Raw genomic sequence first — 21,326 nt, forward strand, 5'->3', positions numbered from 1 at the left:
TGCAGGGAATGCAGTGAGGGGAGTGAGTCAATGCCAAGCAAGAAATGAAAGAGCTGCCTGGTGCTCTCAAGGTGTGTCTACCATCCCCAATTTCCAGGAAGTGCTATCAGATTGTTTCCGAAAGCCAGATCATTTCTCTGATTTAAGGAATGTGAAACTAATGATTGCAGTGCTTCTCCCCAAAGGCAATAGGCAAAGGCTCTGATGAGAAAGCCCCCATGAAGCTCCAGTTTGTGCTGAAAACCTGACATTGGTGCCTGCAGGCTTGCAACAGCTGAGACCTTGTGAACACCAAGGTCAGAGGACTGGTGCGGGTGGCTGGGATCCTCGCCCACTGTGCCCATCAAAGGACAGCCAAGACTTGTGCAAATGGAGACTTCTGCTACAACTCCTTATTGTTAATTAACCCCTTTGCAGGCCATAAGCATGTTCACTTGATAGAGTGTAGCATTAGCTCCTGCTGGGCAGAGTTGTGATGGGGTTGAGCTGATTGCACAGCAGGAACAGGTTATAATTCTGATAACCTTTTTAAAAAGCCTTTTTATTGGGGATCTTAAATAAAATTGTAACTCGCTACACTTGATCTTTCCCATTTTTTTTTTCATTTTTTTAAAAGACTGAGTGCTTTTCTTTGTAAAAAAATTCAAGAATGAGAGCTGGGAAATAGAACTACTGCAAATGGAAAAGAAGGGTTGGGTTTGTTCAATTTTTTGTTTGTTTGTTTGACCACTGAAACCTGCTACATTGTCCCTTCATTTTCCTTCCCAGTGTGGAAAAGTCAGCACAGTAGCTAAAATCACAAGGAGGGGAGGGGGTTAGAGAGCTGTGAAGAGGCATGGACAGGCAGCCCAAAAACCAAGGATGCAGGGCAGGAGCCAGTGAGACCTAGGTCAGGAAGGAGATAAGATGTGGAGGTGGTGGGCAGAAGAGACAGCAATGTAGTTGGGAGATTAAGTAAATAAGTAACTATATTGAAGATAATAGGAGCCAAACCCTCATTACTGAAGTAGGTATTTATAAATACCAAAAGGGGGAAATCTAGAAAATAATCCTGAGGGGCTGGATTGAAACAGGGGTATTAGTATGGACTTAGGCTTTTATTATATGTATATATAACATACATAGAGATTGATATCAAAATCATATAGATGTATAAATACATACATATGTAGCTAGACAGACGTGAAAAATGTGTATTTTTCCTAGCTCTGTCCACTGAATTGGCCTAAAGCAATGATACCCCAGTAGCAATTAACATACTGATTAACCAGATCTTGGCTTCTAAATAGTATCCTTTATTCAAAGAAACCAAGGATCCTTAGGAAAATGTCTGATTCCAGGGCTGAAACAGGTAATATACAAGTTACACTTGGAACATCTTCTTATGCCAGAAAATAAGGAAATGCTCAATGAACAATGGGGATATGTCAAAAGGACACAAAAACCAGCTTGAAAGGGTCAAACTTGCAGTGGTTTAAGCATAGAAAATAATATGCTATTTCTTATAGTAAAATACCAGTTCATAAAAATAGAACCAATGATGGAAATAGACACTCATCATGTGGAAACTTACAAAAAGGCAGTTGATTCAGTCAATGGATGCTAAGACCAGAGTTGGAAGTTTGATAAGGAACAGGATATAGACTAATTTCAGAAATGAAAATATGTTCCCACAAAACACAAATAAATTGCAAAAGGCAAAATGTTGAATTTAAGGAGGGAGCTGGCAGACAATGTGGTCAAGCAATCGAGGTTAGCATCACCAGTGGTGATGACATGTGCCACTGGGTGTGAGGCACTGAGAAAAACAAAGCAGCACTTCTGTAGAATTACTGCCCAGAATTTATAACCTCACTAAAACCATGATGAAACATCTGGTGGACCCGGCTTGGAGGTCATTCTACTGAATGAAGGACCTGTACTCTTCAAAGCTGTCAAGCACATAGAAGACAGGGATAGACACAGAAGCTGTAGCAGTTTGAAGGAATCCGAAGAAACATGACAATTACATGAAACACAGGCTCATGGGTAATATCCTGGAACACAAAGAAAAAACAGAGATTTGGGGGCTCATTGGCAAATGGGGTCTGTGGACTGGACAGTATTATACCACTGTTGATAACCTGATATGAAGGATCATATGCTGATTCTGTAGGAAAATGTCTTTATTTGGGGAAAATGCATACTAGAACGGGAGGGTGGTGATATCGCATCTTTTTTCACCTTCATCTCTAAAGGTTCAGAAAAGCACTAATGCAGCTATAAGTAGAGAGAGAATGGGCAATGGAGCAAACGCAATAAAACGTTACAATTGGAGAATCTGGTGAAGGGAGTACAGGAGTTCTTGACATTATTCTGGAAACTTTGAAATTACTTCAAAATAAATGAAACAATAATATATATATTATATAATACATATACACACCTACACACATTCAGGGATCTGCAAATTAAAACTGCAATGAGATAACACTATACAACCACAAAAATGGCTAAAATTTTAAAAGATTGACAGCACCAAATGTTGGAGAGGATATAGAGAAACTGGCTTCCCATGCACTGTTAGTAGGAGTGTAAAATGTTACAACCACTTTGGGAAGAGATCTGACAGCTTCTTACAAAACTAAAAGTATACCCTATGACCCAGCAATTCCATTCCTAGGTATTTTGCCAAGAGAAATGAAAATGTATGTCCAAAAAATACTTGTACAAGAATACTCAGAAGTTTTATTCATAATAAGCAAAAATCAGAACAAGCCCACATATCCATCAAAATAGGAAAATAGACTACACTATGTTTATACAATCTAATACTACTCAGTAATAAGAAGGAGCAAGGTACTAATATGATCAATAATATGGGTGAATGGCAAAAACATTATGCTGAGTGGAATAAAGCTTATACAAAAGACATATTGTATCATTCCATTTATATGATGTTCTAGAGCAGGTATATATGGTGAGGGGGATATCAGAACAGTTGTTACCTGGGGGGATTGGTGTGGAGAGGCAGGGAGTACCCCAGGGGAGGAGCATGAGGATACTCTCAGGTATGGTAATATTCTTTCTTGATAGAGGTTTGAGTTACACAATGTAGGCATTACTCAAAACTCATCAAATGGTCCACTTAAGATGTGTGCATTTCCTTGTGTGTTAATTTTACTTCAAAAGGAAAGAAAAACAATCAACAAATCTTAAGCTAGGGTTATTGATCCACATACTAAAGTATTGAGGGGGAAGTGTACTGACGTCAGCAACTTGCTTTGAAATGCATCCTAATGACGAATTGGATCCATGGATGCACAGGGAGATAAATAGATATGCAATAAAACTAGTATAGTAAAATGTTAACTGTAGAATCTAGCTGATAGAGACACGAGTATTCTCTGTAAATTTCTTTTATCTTTTCTGTGTGTTTGAAAATTCCCATAATAAAGTGTTGGGGAAAAAAATACTTTAAGGAAAAACTTTTCTGTGGACTAGAAGGCAGAACCACTAAAGTGAAAACAGCATAATGCAAAGTAGTTGGTACAAGTGAAAGGCCTGGACAAAGTGCACTGGACGATTTCTCCCAAGTGTGTGTCCTAAGAGAAATGAGATGTAGGGACATCTATGGGTCATCTCTTCCATCAACCCTAATGTTAGAGATCACTCAGAATGACTACTCTTTTGACCACTGATCGATAGAATACTCTACACCACCAAATTGACCTAACCATTTTTACTTTGTCTTCTTCTGAAAGTGCTACCAGTTAACTAAATTGCATGAGAACAGCTTGTTTGAGGTAACAGAATGTTCTTTTTTTTTTTTTTTTTTTTTTTTGTTGAGGCAGAGTCTTGCTCTGTCGCCCAGGCTGGAGTGCAATGGCGCTATCTCCGCTCACTGCAAGCTCCGCCCCTCCCGGGTTCACGCCATTCTCCTGCCTCAGCCTCCCGAGTAGCTGGGACTACAGGCGCCCGCCACCACGCCCAGCTAATTTTTTTTTTTTGTATTTTTAGTAGAGACGGGGTTTCACCATGTTAGCCAGGATGGTCTCGATCTCCTGACCTTGTGATCCGCCCGCCTGGGCCTCCCAAAGTGCTGGGATTACAGGCGTGAGCCACCGCGCCAGGCCCAGAATGTTCTTTCATTTTTACACTAGATCAGTTGTTACCTACTGGGGAGTGTGCATCAGAATCAAGTGCATTACTTTTTAGTATATTATAATGGGAATGCATAATATACATAATGTTCTGCTACTTGCTTTTTGCTTATTATATCCTTGGACATCTTCCCATGTCAATAATATAAATTATGTCATTTGTAAAATGGAAATATGATAGTCATAAAAACTAACTTAATACTTATAAATAAGGTAGAACAATGTCTACCTTACGTAACATAATAATTGCTTAACTAAGATTAGCTATTGTTTTGTCATTGGAAAACTGTTCCATAATTTGAATAATCTATTGATGGGCATGTAGACTGCTTTCAGTTTTCCCCTACTACAAATAATATGGAATGGAACAACTTTATATGTAGGCTTGATATGTATAATGTTACTAGGATACATTTTTAGAAGTGGAAATACTGGATTATAGAGAATATACCTGTACCCATCATATATTTCAGCCAAAGCCCATCCTTCTATACCTGGTTTGTGACCCTTCAGTGGGAATCAGTAAACTGCCTTTTCCAGACTGGCTTGCCAACTGGCTTTTGATTTCTCCAAGGAAGATATTGCCAAATCAAGCTCAAAAATGGCTGTATCAATTTGTACTCCCACCAACAATATATGAGAAAGGCTTCTTTCCCAAACTGTGGAGCTAAAAAAAAAAAGTGTGGGACCCCATTCCAAGCCTACTGAGAACTGGCTGGGACCTGGACACAATGTATTTTCCAAAAGCACTATAAATGATCCCAATGCACAGCCAGGTAAGAACCATTGTTCTAGATATTTGATTCTCAAAGTGTGGTCCCCAGATGGGCAGTGTCAGCCCTGGGAGTCTGTTAGAAATGCATCATCTCAGAAGCTATATTTTAACAGGAGCCCCAGGAGATTCAAAAGCACACTGAAGTTTGAGAAACACTGCTCTAGAAAGGATACAGCAACAGGCCTAGATTTTGTGGGGCCTAAAGCTTACATAATCTGGGGAGTCCTTTTTACTGAAAAATATACAAAATTACAAACAAAGATGGAGTATAAATTTAATATTTACTTACAATGAAGTAATAAATCCTGATTAAATACAAAATTTTAAAAGCCGAAAAGTACCATAAACATCACAAAATTCTGGAGGAAAAAAGGAAAAAATGCATTTACTCATGAGCTGCGTAACACACGTCTATATTTTTGTAAATTTTTAGCTATTTCTTTGCATGATAAAAAAAATTTCTATGATCTTTCTATAGAGAGATGAGAATTAATTCAGTCAGCTAGAAATTTGTGTTTTATTCTTGGTAATCTAGAAGAGCTTTTTTTTTTCAACTTTCAACTCATTATAATATCATGTAAAATTTTTTAGAATTTGGTCCAGTTAGGATAAGTTCCATCCAATGTCTTTCATGGGAGCTGTAAGAGTCATGGCATTTCATGGTTCTCATCCAGTGGCTAATTTTAAATGCCCTTGGAATCAAGGACACTCAGACATCCTTGTGCAGAGCATTACTTTCATGTTTCTTCTCCTGTTCTGTGCCCCAGAGTGTCCCAATTCACATAAATTTCTTTACCTCTTCTGTTATTGTTTTGCCTACATTTTCTTTGCTCTTGTGATTCTGAGTTTTTGTTTGTTTTTTATTTGTTTTTTGTCTTTATGAGTGTGACCATCGGAGTTTTTATCTTCTCTTATGAAAAAAGAGAGTTCTCAACATTTTGAAGTCTCTGCTAGTTCCTAAAAGTTCCTTCTTTTCGTTAGATCTTCAGTTTCCAGTAGGTTCCAGCCTTCCCTTCACATTTGAGTTTTACAGTATGATCAACCACTCTGTAAATAAAAACAAAATTCATCTGAAATTAAGGCATAAACAAGAACAAGTAAAACACATTTTAGGCCGGGCACAGTGGCTCTCGCCTATAATCCCAGCACTTTGGGAGGCTGAGGCAGGTGGATCATGAGGTCAGGAGTTCAAGACCAGCCTGGCCAATATGGTGAAACCCCATCTCTGTGAAAACTACAAAGATTAGCCAGGCATGGTGGCAGGCACCTGTAATCCCAGCTACACAGGAGGCTGAGGCAGAAGAATCACTTGAACCGAGGCGGCAAATATTACAGTAAGCCGAGATCGCACCACTGCACTCCAGCCTGGGTGACAGAGTGAGACTTCGTCTCAAAGAAAAAAAAAAAAAAGAAAAGAAAAGAAAAAAGACACATTTTAAAATTGTAAATATAATATATTGTATTTGAATATAACATAATACAAATGTATTGAGCTACATAATTGTAGGATCAAATTACCCTTATACTACATCTATTGCTGCCATACTGATGAACATAGGAGTTCTGTCGCTAGAACCCTTGTTTCCTCGGGACTTTCTGTTTCATTGTGTCAAAATTGCATGCCATTTCATCTAAAACTACCAGAATTTTTCAAGAGAAGATGCATCAAATATACTAAGACATTTTGAGATACATAAAACCTGAAACAGCACACACAGACTGACTGTTCATCATATTATTAAAGATTTTTGCCCTTACAAACACAAGAATTCCGGTGGATTCTATTCTGAGCAATTACCATAAAAAATTAAGAGTGTGTTTATAATTGTGTATGTTGCATTACTGCATATATTCCTTACGGAAGAATATTTCCATTTTGTTTAGTCATCATTGTGAACTGAATGTCTGATGATTGGAAGAATTTTCCACAGATTTGCTTCTGGCTCTATCCATTTCAAATCTTGTTTCTCTTCCACTCCCCACATGCTCCTAGTGCCAGGTATTGTAGGACAAGTACCTACTCCCATAATACCCTGCACCTTCATGCCACAGTGCTGGGGGAGCCTGCACAGTGGGCAGTAGAAATATTCCTGGAAGCCATACCTATACTAGGATTGCTAGCAACAGTGTAACTGTATACACAGTAGCTATAAACTACAAAATTTATACCCACCAACCCCAAATCAACACATCCCCAACTCAGTTTGCTTCCAAAATAGACATAGCCCCAACTCCATTCCAAAAATGTCTGCTGTCACTTTCAGGCCTACCTGCACCTGAAGATTTGTGATGAGGAGGAGGGAGTGGAAAGAGACAGCTGTCTTAACCAATTTCAGTAAAAATATCTTACTTTTGAAACTTTGCAAAAATATACGACCATGTAAAAGACATTGATGGGGCCTCTCTCGGGGCTTTTGGAAGGAGCCGAGCAAGTAAAGAGCCCTGAAGCTTCAGCTTCATTAAAGTCACAGTAAATCTGTCTCTGCAGACGAGCATGTGGAATTAAAGTGATGGAGCAGAGAAATACCTTCAGAGATCATATAGTACAACACTCGATATAAACATGGGGAAACCTGAGGCCCTCCGAGGTTATGGGACTTCCTCGGGATCACACAACTGGTTAGTAACAAAATAGGGACTAAAATCTTGACTCCAAGTCCAGTGCTCCTTCACTAGAGTACTTCTAGCTTTGTGGTTTTCCCCTTAAGGTCCTTAGACTTTGAGAGCTGAATTTATGCCCAATGTATATTGAAGGAAATAAAATGTTAGAAGAGCTATCACTCCAGATTTCATTTAGGCAAAGTACCAAATAAATACTTTTTATCCCTGTGATCAGTCTCACAGCCTCTCACAAAGTACTTGCCAACAGAGATATTTTGCTGATCCGATGAATTTTACATAACAAGGGAAAAAAAATCCCTCCCGTAAATCATAATGCATATGTTGATGAGATGTTGTTTGATACCAAAAAGGCATTCTCTGCCCCAAAGAAGGAAGGATTACTGTGTGCTAATACTAAATGCTAATGTTAGCCTATTACAAGTGTTTCATGCTGTGGCACTATTCTGATTTGTGCTTTGAGATAAAGATTTAATATTCCACTCTTAAATTACAGTATCTATTTGTTTTTTATGAGCCGCAGTATGTTCCTACACTAATATTTCAATTCGATCATTTCCACCCTGAAGCTTTATTTTATCTGACAATTCACACACATCACCTAATTAAAACAACTTAAATATGAGATATCTGGACCATATTCTGAGGTCTTCATTTATGCAACGATCACTTATTGAATGCTCCTGCTGTGCCAGGGTCTGTGATGGAGGAAAAGGAGAAGCCTGTGACATTGAAGAGGGGATGCAAAGATGAATGAGACAAGCTGTTTGCCCTCAGGGAGCTCTTAGACCCATGGGAGAAATAGATACCTGGCCCAGTCATCACCATGCGAGATGGTGGAGTCTGAGCACATAGAAGAGGGGGACAGGAATTCTGCCAGGGAGAGAGGAATTCAACAAGTCTTTGGAGAGCTGACACTTGAATTAATACTCAAAAGAAAATGTTTGGCTGAGCGCGGTGGCTCACGCCTGTAACTCCCAACAGTTTGGGAGGCTGAGGTGGACGGATCACCTGAGGTTGGGAGTTCAAGACCAGCCTGACCAGCATGGAGAAACCCCATCTTTACTAAAAATACAAAACTTAGCCAGGTGTGGTGGCACATGCCTGTAATCCCACCTACTCGGGAGGCTGAGGTAGGAGAATCGCATGAATCTGGGAGGCGGAGTTTGCGGTGAGCTGAGCTCGTGCTATTGCACTACAGCCTGGGCAACAAGAGCGAAACTCCATCTCAAAAAAAAAAAAAAAAGAAAAAGAAAACAAAAGAAAATGTTTGCCAGAAAGACAAGAGTTAGGGCATTAGAAACAAAAGGACCAGCATGAACAAAGTCTTGAAGATATGAAGGAGAATATTTGGGTGATCACTAAAAGGTTATTTGGGAATACGTAGTGTGCCCAGGAGCTGGGAGTCTGGTAGTGGGAGAAAAGTGGCAATGCGGGAAATGTCATATCAGCCTGGGAATGCTTTTCTGCCGTGCTACAGGGTCTGGACTTGCTTCTGTAGGAAAGGGTAAGCTTTTTGGCAGTGTTGTGTCATAATCAGTTCTGCGTTTAGGAAAGCCAAGTATAGGAGGCATGGAGTTACAATGCTGCGTGTAGCAAAGGTCCAGGCAAGAAATAAGGGCCTGAGCTATGAAAATCCCAGGAACTATGATGATAGCATCCGCTGGCAAAAGATCTCCAGCAGTATCTTCTGATAAGCATCTCATTGTTAAACTCTGTAACTGGAAATGCTGCATAACAAGACTAAGGCTCTCCCCATCGTTTTTCTTACAGCAAGCAGTTATTTACAACATAAAGTTCCAAGATCATTCCTAAAAGTAAGTAAGACGTCATCCCAAGATGACCTATAGTTGATCCCGTCCTCCTACTCTAGTCATTCTAATGATTTCACATGCCACCCACTTTTTCTTTTCTTTTTTTACAATCAGTGAGGCTGAATCAAGATGGGCCAATGAGTCTGACTTGTAGAGAAAGCAATAATGTAAGAGGCTTGGGACCTAGGTATCAAAGCTCCTCCCTTCTAGATCAAACAGGAAAACATGGAAATCCACCAGCCCAGTAGGAACCAAAAGTCAGTTTATTACTAGGCCAGCAAACATCCTATAAGCCTCCAAATTCAGCGTTCACTAGTATAAGCTAGATTACAGAATAAAAGATTAAACGTTAGGACAAATGGGGCCTCTGCTCCCATTCCAAATCTCTACCTTGGGACCAACAGTTCTGGAATGCCTATGATCAATGGGCCTGCGGAGCTAACTGCAAGTCCATTCACTTGGCCGTTGGAATGAATGAGGGCTGCAGGGGCAGGACAAAGGGAGAAGTTCCCACCTCTTTCCCATTGGTAGCCATGTTCTGGGGGCTCTCCCAAGGCAGAGGGAGGGGAAAAAGAGCACATGGTTCCTGTGTCCAGGCAGTAAAGCCCAATGGGGAAGCCAAGTGCTTTGCCTTAGACACAGTTGTCCCTGTCAGTCAAATGTGGCCAAGGAATGTTATAAATTCTGGCCAACCAGATTAGTCAGCTCCTTTCTATCAGGACATGCCAGTGAGAAGATAGAGACAGGCAGAAATGCCCTCCCCAGCATTTCCATTGTCTGTAGGGCAGACATGTTTGGTGGAAGGCAGGGGTTGCCAGAAAAAATACAGAATGCTCAGTTAAATTTGGATCTCACATAAACAACAAATCATCTTGTAGTGTAAGCATATCCCTAATATTGCATGGGATATACTTACACTAAAAAAATTACTGTTTTCCTCAAATCCAATTAAACTGGTTGTCTTATAATTTCATTTGATAAATGTGACAACCCTAATGAAAGAATCTTCCTCTGTGGCATAGTCACTTCCTCATATGGGAATTGCAATCTCAGAATTCTAGAAATGGAGGAGAACATTAAAATCACCTAGCCCATCAACTTAAATTTATCCCTGATGAGAATGAGGAGACCAAAGAATTGCAATAACTGCCCCAAAGTCACACTGCTAATTAATGACAGACCAAGGAATATAATATATTTCCAGACCAAGCCCAGTGGCTCATGTCTGTAATCCCAGCACTTTGGGAGGCTGAGGCAGAAGGATTGCTTGAGGCCAGAAATTCAAGACCAGCCTGAGCAACATAGGGATACCCCTGGCACCACCATCTCTATTAAAAAAAAAAAAAATTAGCTGGGTACAGTGGCACATACCTATAATCCTAGATACTCAGGAGAATGAGGCAGGAGGATGAGTTGAACCCAGGAGTTCGAGACTGCAGTGAGCTATGATTGTGCCATTGCACTACAGCCTGGGCAACAGAGCAAGACCCTGTCTCTATTTAAAAAAAAAAATACATTTCCATTTGTGGTCTTCTTTCCCCTCTATCACACTAAGCTCCTTTTGGCCCTTGGCTCAATAGCTCTGGAATTACTTGAAAAATTTCCTAAGGGCAAAATGAATGATTTTTTTTTTAATATCTCCTCCCAGTTCTGCACACAATGCTTTATGAGCCCTGGCAGAGCAAACGATGCTGTGGAGCGGCCAGCCATGTGGCTAAATCACCTGGGTGATGGCCACCACTCTCCACTCACACCCTCTGTGTTCTGTGCCTGTGAACCTGGGCTTTGGGGTTGCTAGGGGCTAGCATAGCTTTTAGCCAGATGTGAAAATTGTCCTAGCCCCTGTGAGAGGCCATGAAGTATGACTCTCTTAAGAACACACAGCCTTTTGGAAGGGTCCTCTCTACTGAGGTAATGGGTTCAAGGAAAACACAGCTGAGACCTAGGAGCTTGTGTGAAAGGCACTCTCATCTCATCGGAAACTTCAGCTTCCCTCACAGCAAACCTTGACCAGAGCTGCCAACAAAGAACCAGCTGGGCTTTTAAGATTCCTTTCTCTCCTTCCCCTTGCCTCCCTCTGGTGGACAAGCAGACAAGCAGTTAGTACAATGGACTTGAGGCGGTGAGGTGTTCTCCAGGGCCACACAGACTGATAGACTGAGGTCTTCACCACACAGGCATTTGTCTGGCCAGCTCTTGACAAACTTGTGAGATAGAGTGATCTTCACAGCTCTCTGTCACTTCTCACAACTCAGGCCACTTTATCTTCTTGGTCTCCAGGACTCCGATCATCCTCCCTCCACCCCAGTCTCTTCCCACCTCCTTCCCCATGGCCCCAACCTCCTTCCACTGTAACCCAACCATGACTTAGCTTTCCTGGAGTCCCAGTGCCCCGGGCAAGTAACTTCTTACTCTTCCAGAGAACAAGTTGCATCATTCCAATTAGAAGAGACTGAATGGTCTTTTTTTCTTTCTTTCCTTTTTTTTTTTTTTTTTTTTTTTTTTTTGAGACAGTCTTGCCCTGTCACCCAGGCTGGAGTGCGATGGCACGATCTCGGCTCACTGTAACCTCTGTCTCCCAGGTTCAACCGCTTCTCCTGCCTCAGCCTCCAGAGTAGCAGGGATTACAGGTGTGCACCACCACGCCCAGCTAATTTTTGCAGTTTTAGTAGAGATGGGGTTTTGCCATGTTGACCAGGCTGGTCTCAAACTCCTGACCTCAAGTGATCCACCCGCCTCACCCTCCCAAAGTGCTGGGATTACAGGCATGAGCCACCGCGCCCAGCCAATTGCACAGTCTAAGCATGAAGCTAAGCTACTTACTGATTATCATTATTTAGTGCTTAGTAAATATAAGGTTCTTTTGCTAAGAGTTGAATATATGTTTTCTTACTTACATTCATAATTTTCATAGCAAACCACTGAGGCAGATACCATTTTACAGAAGAAGAAACTGAGGCTTGGGAACATTAAATAACCCAGGCAAGCTTTTACTATAAGGGCTGGGACTGGGATTCAGACTCAGAAAATCTGGCTCTAAATTCTAGAAATCCCTGTCCAATAGGACTTTACAGTGATGGAAATGTGGCCACTAGCCACAAGTAGCTACTGTACATTTGAAATGTGACTGCAACTGAGGAACTGATTTTTAAATTTTATTTAATTTTTATTAAATTTAATTTAAATAGCCACAGATGACTAGTAGCTACTCTATTGAATAGCATGGTCTAAATATAGGCTTTGGCCAGGCGCAGCGGCTCACAACTGTAATCCCAGCACTTTGGGAGGCCAAGGCAGGAGGATCACCTGAGGTCAGGAGTTCAAGACCAGCCTGGCCAACATGGTGAAACCCTGGCTCTACTAAAAATACAAAAATTAGCTGGGCTTGGTGGGGGTACCCGTAATCCCAGCTACTCAGGAGGCTGAGATAGGAGAATCGCTTGAACCCGGGAGGCAGAGGTTGCAGTGAGCCGAGATCACACCATTGCACTTTAGCCTGGGTGACAGAGTGAGACTCTATCTCAAAAAATAAAATAAAATAAATAAATAAATAAAATATAGCCTTTGTGTTATCCTAGTCACTTACTCCCCCTGTTCCTTCCCCCACAAACACACATACTCGCATGCACTTGCTGAGTAGGTAAGGGAAATATTTTGTTCACATCATTCCCTTGGCCCTCGCTCCACATAGATTTAAGGTAGACCCTGACTGGAAAATTGAGAGTTGACTTACGCCTTGTTTGATGCAATAAGGCAAGGGAAAGGGAATCAATGATATAAAAGATATGGGCTCTTATCCTTGCTCTGCTAGTGACAAGTCACATAATTTCTCTGGATCTCAGTTTCTGCCTCTGAACAAGGACAGAGCTGTACTCCATGATCTCAGATATCACTTTCCAACTTTAATATTCTGTAGTTGGAAAATGCCCATAGAGCCCCTTTCCAGCTCACGTTGAAAACAAGAGCTACAGGTGATAAGTCTGGCACCAACAGTGATTACCTGGACGAACAGTCAGCAAGCATGCTTGATTGTACACATCCAACACCCCATAATATATAGGGTTCTTTTTTTAGAACCCTAATCAGAGATTCATTTGCATAATTAACATCTTTAGGAATAATTGCAAATGACACATCTGTTCACCATCTCCCCCTCCTTGGCAAACTATGTGTTATAAACACAGTTCCTTTAGCTCTGTAAACACTTGGTGCCTGTCCTTTGCTTTAGTCACTTTCCACCTTGGAGTGATGATGACCTTGTGTGACCTATCCCTGTGCAGTCCCATCCCTGTCAATGTTGCTCCAATTAGATCAGGACCCACTTACAACTATCTGCTTTGACTGGCCACAGGGCATGAGTTCTTAATCTAGGCTCAGCTCTGTAAACTAAGCATTCAGAGTATTCATGAAATTTTGGGTGACTATACTTGTCATGTGTGTTCTGGGGAGCAGGTTTATGGCTTCCAGGGGTTTCAGTGGGTGTCCATTACCCAAAAAAATGGTTAAGAACCACATACTATATGATTCCATTCACATGAAAGTCCTGAATAGGGAAATACATGGAGACAGAAAGTAGATTAATGGCTACTAAAAACTGGGGAGATGAGGGATGGGAGAGTGGGGAGGGGGGTGATAGCTAAAGAATATGGGATTTCTTCTTGAGATAATGAAAATGTTCTAAAGTTGACTGTGGTAGTGGTTACACATATCTGTGAATATTTTTTTAAAACCATCGAATTGTGCACTTTCAAATAGTGAATTGCATGGTATGTGAATTATATCTCACTAAAACTGCTTTAAAAAAAAAGTTTAAACCCCTGCTCAGAAAAAAGGGCCATGGTTTACAGGTACCTACAGACAGTAAAGCTGCATCCTCTCTGTTCCCAGAAAGCCTTGAGTGGTACCAAACCTAGTTCTTTTTTAGAAATAAGACCAGATTTACATGAGTCCCCCCATTGGGGGAAGGCTCTCTAAGTCAGTGTGACTCAAATTTTAATGAGCAGATGAGTTATTTGGTGATCTTATTAAAACGCAGTGGGCCCAAGATTCTCCTGGTGACCCAATGAACACACTGTGAGTAACAGAGCACTAGACCAAAAGTATGTTCGCATCCTCTTGCTTCCCCCGGATCTGCATGCCATCCAGATACTTACGACAACACAAAATTTCCTGAGATTTTTAGCCCTGGGCACCCTTTATTCTGGACCAGGGCTTCCTCTCCAACTAACTTTCCTGTTCTCCTGCAGCTGAATAGCACAGAAACCTCAAGGGCCCCCTTTCTCTTTCTCCCTTAAAATCTAAGCCAGAGACAGGTGCACTCAGCTCATATGTTTTATTTCCCCTCAGCTCTACACTGGCCCAGCTTAGCCAGAACAAGGTTGCCTCCCCAGAAGGCACATCTAGCTCAAGTGTAGCTTAGACAAAATAAGTTATTCCATCCATGTGTCCTAAAGGCACAGTTTCCTTATTCATCCCCTACAGGTTTCATATCCGCAGTAATGAATAAGGATGCGTGAGCCCTTGATGCTTATTTTGAACCAAAGGGGTGTTCATCCAAAAGGAAAAGACTGTGGGTGGTCTATATGAAACAAGTTGTCTCAAGAAAGAAAAAGAACCCCTTCACTAGCCTTATTTAATTTGAACAACCATCAGAGATGCTATAGCTAGGATTGAGTGGCCACGATATTTTGCAACAACTCCCATCAAGAGGTGGAGTCTATTTCTCCATCTTGACCCTGGGCCAGCCTTCTGACTTGTTTTGACCAATTGAATGTGACAAGAACGTGGTTGTATGAGTTCCAGAAGCCTTGTAGCTTCCGTCCTCTTTAAGTGCTGCCCTGAGACTGACCATGTAAGGAAGCCTTCCAGAGGATAAGAGGCTAAAAGGAGAACCAAGGCACTCCAGCCAACAGTCAGTGCCATCTGCCACACCTATGAATGAGGCCATCCTGGACCCTCCAATTCAACACAGCCACATAAGTCAGTCCAGGTGAAAACAGCAGAGGAGCCATTCAGCCAACCCACAGAACTGTGAAAAACAATGAATCTGTCCAACAATGATAGACTGGATTAAGAAAATGTGGCACATATACACCATGGAATACTATGCAGCCATAAAAAAGGATGAGTTAATGTCTTTTATAGGGACATGGATGAAGCTGGAAACCATCATTCTCAGCAAACTATCGCAAGGACCAAAAACCAAACACCACATGTTCTCACTCATAGGTGGGAATTGAACAATGAGAACACTTGGACACAGGAAGGGGAACATCACACACTGGGGCCTGTCATGGGGTGGGGGGAGGGGGGAGGGATAGCATTAGGAGATATACCTAATGTAAATGACGAGTTAATGGGTGCAGCACATCAATATGGCACATGTATACATATGTAACAAACCTGCACGTTGTGCACATGTACTCTAGAACTTAAAGAATAATAAAAAATAAATAAATAAATAAAATAAGATAAAATAAAATGATTGCACACATAATGTAGCAACAATGCCTACGTAATAGTGCTTTGACAAGCCTCACATTATACAAGCCATACTTTATACAAGCCACGCTGGGGACTTTATGAATATTGTTAATAATGGTGGATCCATGAGTTAAAGTTTAAAAGTTTTTAACATAAACGACAGCAAATTCAATGCCTTCCATCCTGAAATTAGAAACTGACCATGTACAATTCCTGGTTGGTTCATTTATAGCATTTGTATTTGATTTTTTAATATTTTATTTTCATAAAGAAATACTGAGCCAGGCATGGTGGCTCACGCCTGTAATCCCAGCACTTTGGGAGGCCAGGCAGGTGGAATACTTGAGGTCAGGACTTCGAGAGCAGCCTGACCAACATGGTGAAACCCCGTCTCTACTAAAAATACAAAAATTAGCCAGGCGTGGTGGCGTGCACCTGTAATCCCAGCTACTTGGGAGGCTGAAGCAAAAGAATCGCTTCACCCCGGTGGGGCAGAGGTTGCAGTGAGCTCAGATCATGCCGCTGCACTCCAGCCTGAGCGATAGAGCAAGACTCTGTCTCAAAAATTAAAAAAAAAGAAAGAAAAGAAAACTAAGGGCCACATTTTAGGGTTGTTTCTTTTAATTTTAAAAATATAACTGTAGTGTAAATTATTAATCAACTTTGTGCTTTCTGGGTATATGTTAAAAGCCTAAAACTGGGCTGGGCATGGTGGCTTACGTCTGTAATCCCAGCACTTTGGGAGACTGAAGTGGGAGGATTCCTTCAGACCAGGAGTTCAAGACCAGCCTGGGCAATGTGGCAAGGACACTTCTCTGCAAAAAAAAAAAAAAAACAAAAAAACTTTATTTAGCTGGTTATGGCAATATGTGCTTATAGTCCCAGCTATTTGGGAGGCTGCGGTGGGAGGATCTCCTGAGCCCAGTAGTTCGAGTCTGCAGGGAGCTATGATTGTGCCATTGCATTCCAGCCTGGGCAACAGAGCGAAACTCTGTCTCTAAAAGAAAAAAAAAAATGTCACACTGGGAGCAGTGACTCACACCTGTAATCCCAGCACTTTGGGAGGCCAAGGCAGGTCAATTACAAGGTCAGGAGTTCGAGACCAGCCTGGCCAATGTGGTGAAACCCCATCTCTACTAAAAATACAAAAATTAGCTGGGTGTGGTGGCACACGCCTGTAGTCCCAGCTACTTGGAAGGCTGAGGCAGGGGAATTGCTTGAACTCGGGAGGCGGAGGTTGCAGTAAGCCGAGATCACACCACTGCACTCCAGCCTGAGTGACAGAGCAAGACTCCACCGTCTCAGAAAAAAAAAAAGTATTTTATATATATATATATAGGAAATGGTTGTCACGAACATTTTCTTTGTGTTTCTGTTAAGACTGGGCTAACACCTACTGTTGTTATCTGCTGCACAGTCCCAACAGAAATGATGCTCACAAAGTAAATTGTAAATAGTTTATTTGCAACAAGCATTTCCTGCTGCTAAAGACTTATGAGCACCCTGTTTCATATCCTTGAGCAATTTGGAGATGATTAATCACCACTCCTGCTTAGAGGATGCAAATATAGGCAACTAGGGAAAATGTACTTATTGATATTAATGGGATTTATTTCAGATTTTTTAAAAGTATGCAATCTCCCTAGTTATGGTGAGACCAGAACTCTACAGCCGTTTTGTTCCATGGAAATTACTATGCCTTTATCTTCATGCCTTCGTTCCTACTGTTTCCTCAATCTAGATTCCCTCTCCCCTCATCTATTTCTATATCCATCAAACCCTATGCCACCTATTTTGTGATGCTGCCCTCCTGCCCCAACCCCAATTCAAATGACTCTCCGCTCATTACAGTGTAATAATGGAAATGAAGTGCCTAATAAATGTGAATGTGCTTAAATCTTTTGGCCCAGCTCCTACCTCCCGGCAGCCTCGCCAGGCCCAGAACTCTCTCCAGTCAGCCTCTACAGACCAAGCTCATGACTCACAATGGCCTATTTAGGCCTATACCCTACCTCACGGCAGTCTCCGCAGATGAGCCTACTGCCTCACAACAGCCTCCACAGGCACAGCTCCATCGTTACAATGGCCTCTTTAGACCCAGCTCCTGCCTCCCAGCCTTCTCTCCAGGCCCTGAACTTTCTCCGTAAGTTGAGGTAGCTGGGACTGTAGGTATACATGACGATACTTGGCTAATTTTTAAATTGTTTTGTAGACATGGGGTCTCACTTTGTTGGCCAGGCTGGTGTCAAACTAATGGCCTCAAGTGACCCTTCCACCCCTGCCTCCCATCCTAGAGGTATGTGCCACCACAAGGAGCACTTGTTCAATTTTCTAAAGAAAAAATTTCTAAAGTAAGGCTGTGGGATGATGGCAGGAAGATAAAAGAAAAACGAAGAATAAGTTAAAATGACTTATTCACACATATTCTTTTGACAGCAAGAAGAACTTTTAGTATATACATTCCTTACAAACAAACAAACGGCAGATAAACAATGTTGTATAGGAACTTCAACACACACTGTTCAATATTCCCACTTTGCTGACATAAGTTATGGAAATTTCATGGTTTACTTGAGTGTCACTACCAGTATTTTGCTTCTCTGATGATTTTTATCAACTTCCTCATCTGTTAACTTCTCTCCAAGGTACGTCATGTCACGACATACTGCCGCTGCACGAACACGGCCAGTGTCTTCCTATTAAACATGTAGAATACTTTCCTAATTTCTCTTTTTACTCTCTGTCTTTGTGTTCTGCATTTTCCTTACTTTTATTGTCAGAAGCTCCAGAAAGTCAATCGTACTAATTTATCACGATTTGCTTTATTAATTTATACTTTGCTTATATGGAATTTTGCCCAACAGACCTCATTACAGTTTCTAACCTGTTTTATTTTGTTTTGTTTTCTGAGACAGGGTCTCCCTCTGTTGTCCAAGGCTGGAGTGTAGTAGTGCTATCGCAGCTGACTGCAGCCTCAACCTTCCAGGCTGAAGCGATCCTCCCACCTCAACCTCCCACGTGGCTGAGACTACAGGTGCTTGCCACTATGCCCAACTAATATTTGGAATTTTCGTATACGTGGATCCCAGAGGGGTGACAGCGAAACGTGAGTAAGCATGGATTTTGGTATATGCAGAGATGGGGGGCTGGAACTAATTCTGTATACTGAGGGACGGCGACTATATGTTTTTACAATTACGCTGTAGGATACATACTGTTGCATAGCCTTGAAAATAATAATTTTTAATTGAGTGGAATGATAATAATAATATTGCTAAAAGTAGCAGCTGGCCAGGTGTGGTGGCTCACACTGATAATCGCAACACTTTGGGAGGCTGAGGCAGGAGGATGGCTTGAGGCCGAGAGTTTGCGATAGGCCTTGGAAACAAAGGGGGAGTCACCATCCCTACAGAAAAATACATGAATTAGCCGAGTGTGGTGGCACGTTCCTGTAGTCCCAGCTACTTGGAAGGCTGAGGTGGGAGGATCACTTGAGCCCAGGGAGGCTGAGACTGCAGTGAGTCATGATCAGGCCTCTGCACTCCAGCCTGGGTGACAGAGTGAGACCCTGTCTCAAAACAACAAAAAAGTAGCAGCTAACATCAACCGACCTTTTATACCAGGTGCCTATTGATATCATAGTTTAATTTCTTAGAACTGTTTCTTATTTCACTTACCAACTCTGTCTTCAGTTACTCCCAGATTTTTACTGTGTTTGTACAGATGACCTTTTGTTTAGATTGAATTGTCTCCCCAGAAGTAAGATTACTGTGAGTCATGATGAATGGACATTCTCATTACCCTTGATGTAAATTGACAGGGTTTTGGGTGCCTCCCAGCTATAATCTTAGCACTTTGGGAGGCTAAGAGAGGAGGATTGCTTGAGGCCAAGAGTTGGAGGAGGCAGTATGGCAGTATGGTGAGACCCTGTCTCCATTATTTTAAAAAATTGACAGGCTTTACCCTGGAAGGCTTATACACAATTTAAACACCCCTCATGGTAAAAGAAAGTGCCCATTTCACTGCACCTTTGCCAGCACAGGGTATTATAATTTAGTAAGTCATTTTTTGTTTGGTTATTTTAAATAGACAAAAGACCTCATGTTACTTTACTTGTCACATTTCAACATCTTTCCTTAGCTTATTGGCTCTATTTCTTTTCTGTCTGTAAACGGTTGTTGTTGTTTTGTTCTTTGAGACAGGGTCTTGCTCTGTCACCAGGCTGGACTGTAGTGGCATAATCATGCCTCGCTGCAGCCTTGACCTCCCAGGCTCAAACTTCAGCATTCCGAGTAGCTGGGACTACAAGTGTGCACCACCACTCCCAGCTAACTTTTTTCTTCTTTTGGATAGAGACAGGGTCTCACTGTGTTGTCCAGACCGGTCTCTAGCTCCTGGCCTTAAGCAATCCTCCTGCATTAGCTTCTCAAATTGCTGGAATTTCAGGCATGAGCCACCATGCCTGGCCTGGGCTAGTCCTGTATTCTCTAGCGTTCTCTTTACTTTGTGCTAGCCAATCTCTCATTATGCTGTTCACCTGTTATAATGAATAATTCTCCGTATTAAATTTTACCACTTTAAACTTTTGAGTGGTTTATGCTTCCTGATTGGACTCTGACTAATATGTTAGGAAGGGTCCCAGGAGGTAAACCCACACAGATGGGATTTGGGCATAGGTTTGGTTTCCCAGGGGGCAGTGCTGAGCTCTTTGCCAGTGGGAAATGGGATGCTGGTGATTTCCAGTAGGTGACCTCACAGTGACTCAAGCTACCACTTACTGTTGATTGTGATGAAATGCCAGCTGAGGCACATGCCTTGGGAGCTAAGTGGTTGTTGCCCTTGACCACTGTGAAGACTGGTTTGGGAAGGGTCGCTTTGGATGCACTTGAGCAGGGGTCCCCAACCCCTGAGCCATGGAGCCATAGGGAGCCACACAGCAGGAGGTGAGTGGTGTCGAGTGAGGGAGTGAGGGAAGCTTCGTCTGTATTTACAGCCACTCCCCTTTGCTCACATTCCCGCCTGAGCTCCACCTTCTCAGATCAGCAGCAGCATTAGATTCTCATAGGAGAACGCACCCTGTTGTGAATCGTGCATGTGAGGGATCCAGGCTGCGCTGTTCTTATGAGAATCTAATACCTATTGATCTGTCACTTTCTCCCATCACGCTCAGGTGGGACCATCCAGTTTCAGGAAAAGAGACTTAACACGCCCACTGATTCTACATTATGGTGAGTTCTATAATTATTTTATTATATATTACAGTGTAATAATGGAAATGAAGTGCCTAATAAATGTGAATGTGCTTAAATCTTTTGGCCCAGCTCCTACCTCCCGGCAGCCTCGCCAGGCCCAGAACTCTCTCCAGTCAGCCTCTACAGACCAAGCTCATGACTCACAATGGCCTATTTAGGCCTATACCCTACCTCACGGCAGTCTCCGCAGATGAGCCTACTGCCTCACAACAGCCTCCACAGGCACAGCTCCATCGTTACA

General features: G+C 42.0%; 1 long non-coding RNA gene across 1 annotated transcript in view; it reads right to left on the reverse strand.

Annotated features, from left to right (window-relative positions):
* Nucleotides 1-467: 467 nt before the first annotated feature.
* LOC109025748 (uncharacterized) overlaps nucleotides 468-21,326 on the reverse strand; it is a 169,953-nt gene continuing 149,094 nt past the window's right edge. The window contains exon 8 of the long non-coding RNA XR_010129998.1: nucleotides 468-5,964. This is a non-coding gene — a long non-coding RNA (uncharacterized lncRNA). The remainder of the gene's footprint in view (nucleotides 5,965-21,326) is intronic.

Source organism: Gorilla gorilla, chromosome 12 (assembly GCF_029281585.2).
Source record: "Gorilla gorilla gorilla isolate KB3781 chromosome 12, NHGRI_mGorGor1-v2.1_pri, whole genome shotgun sequence".
Taxonomy (NCBI): Eukaryota; Metazoa; Chordata; class Mammalia; order Primates; family Hominidae; genus Gorilla; species Gorilla gorilla.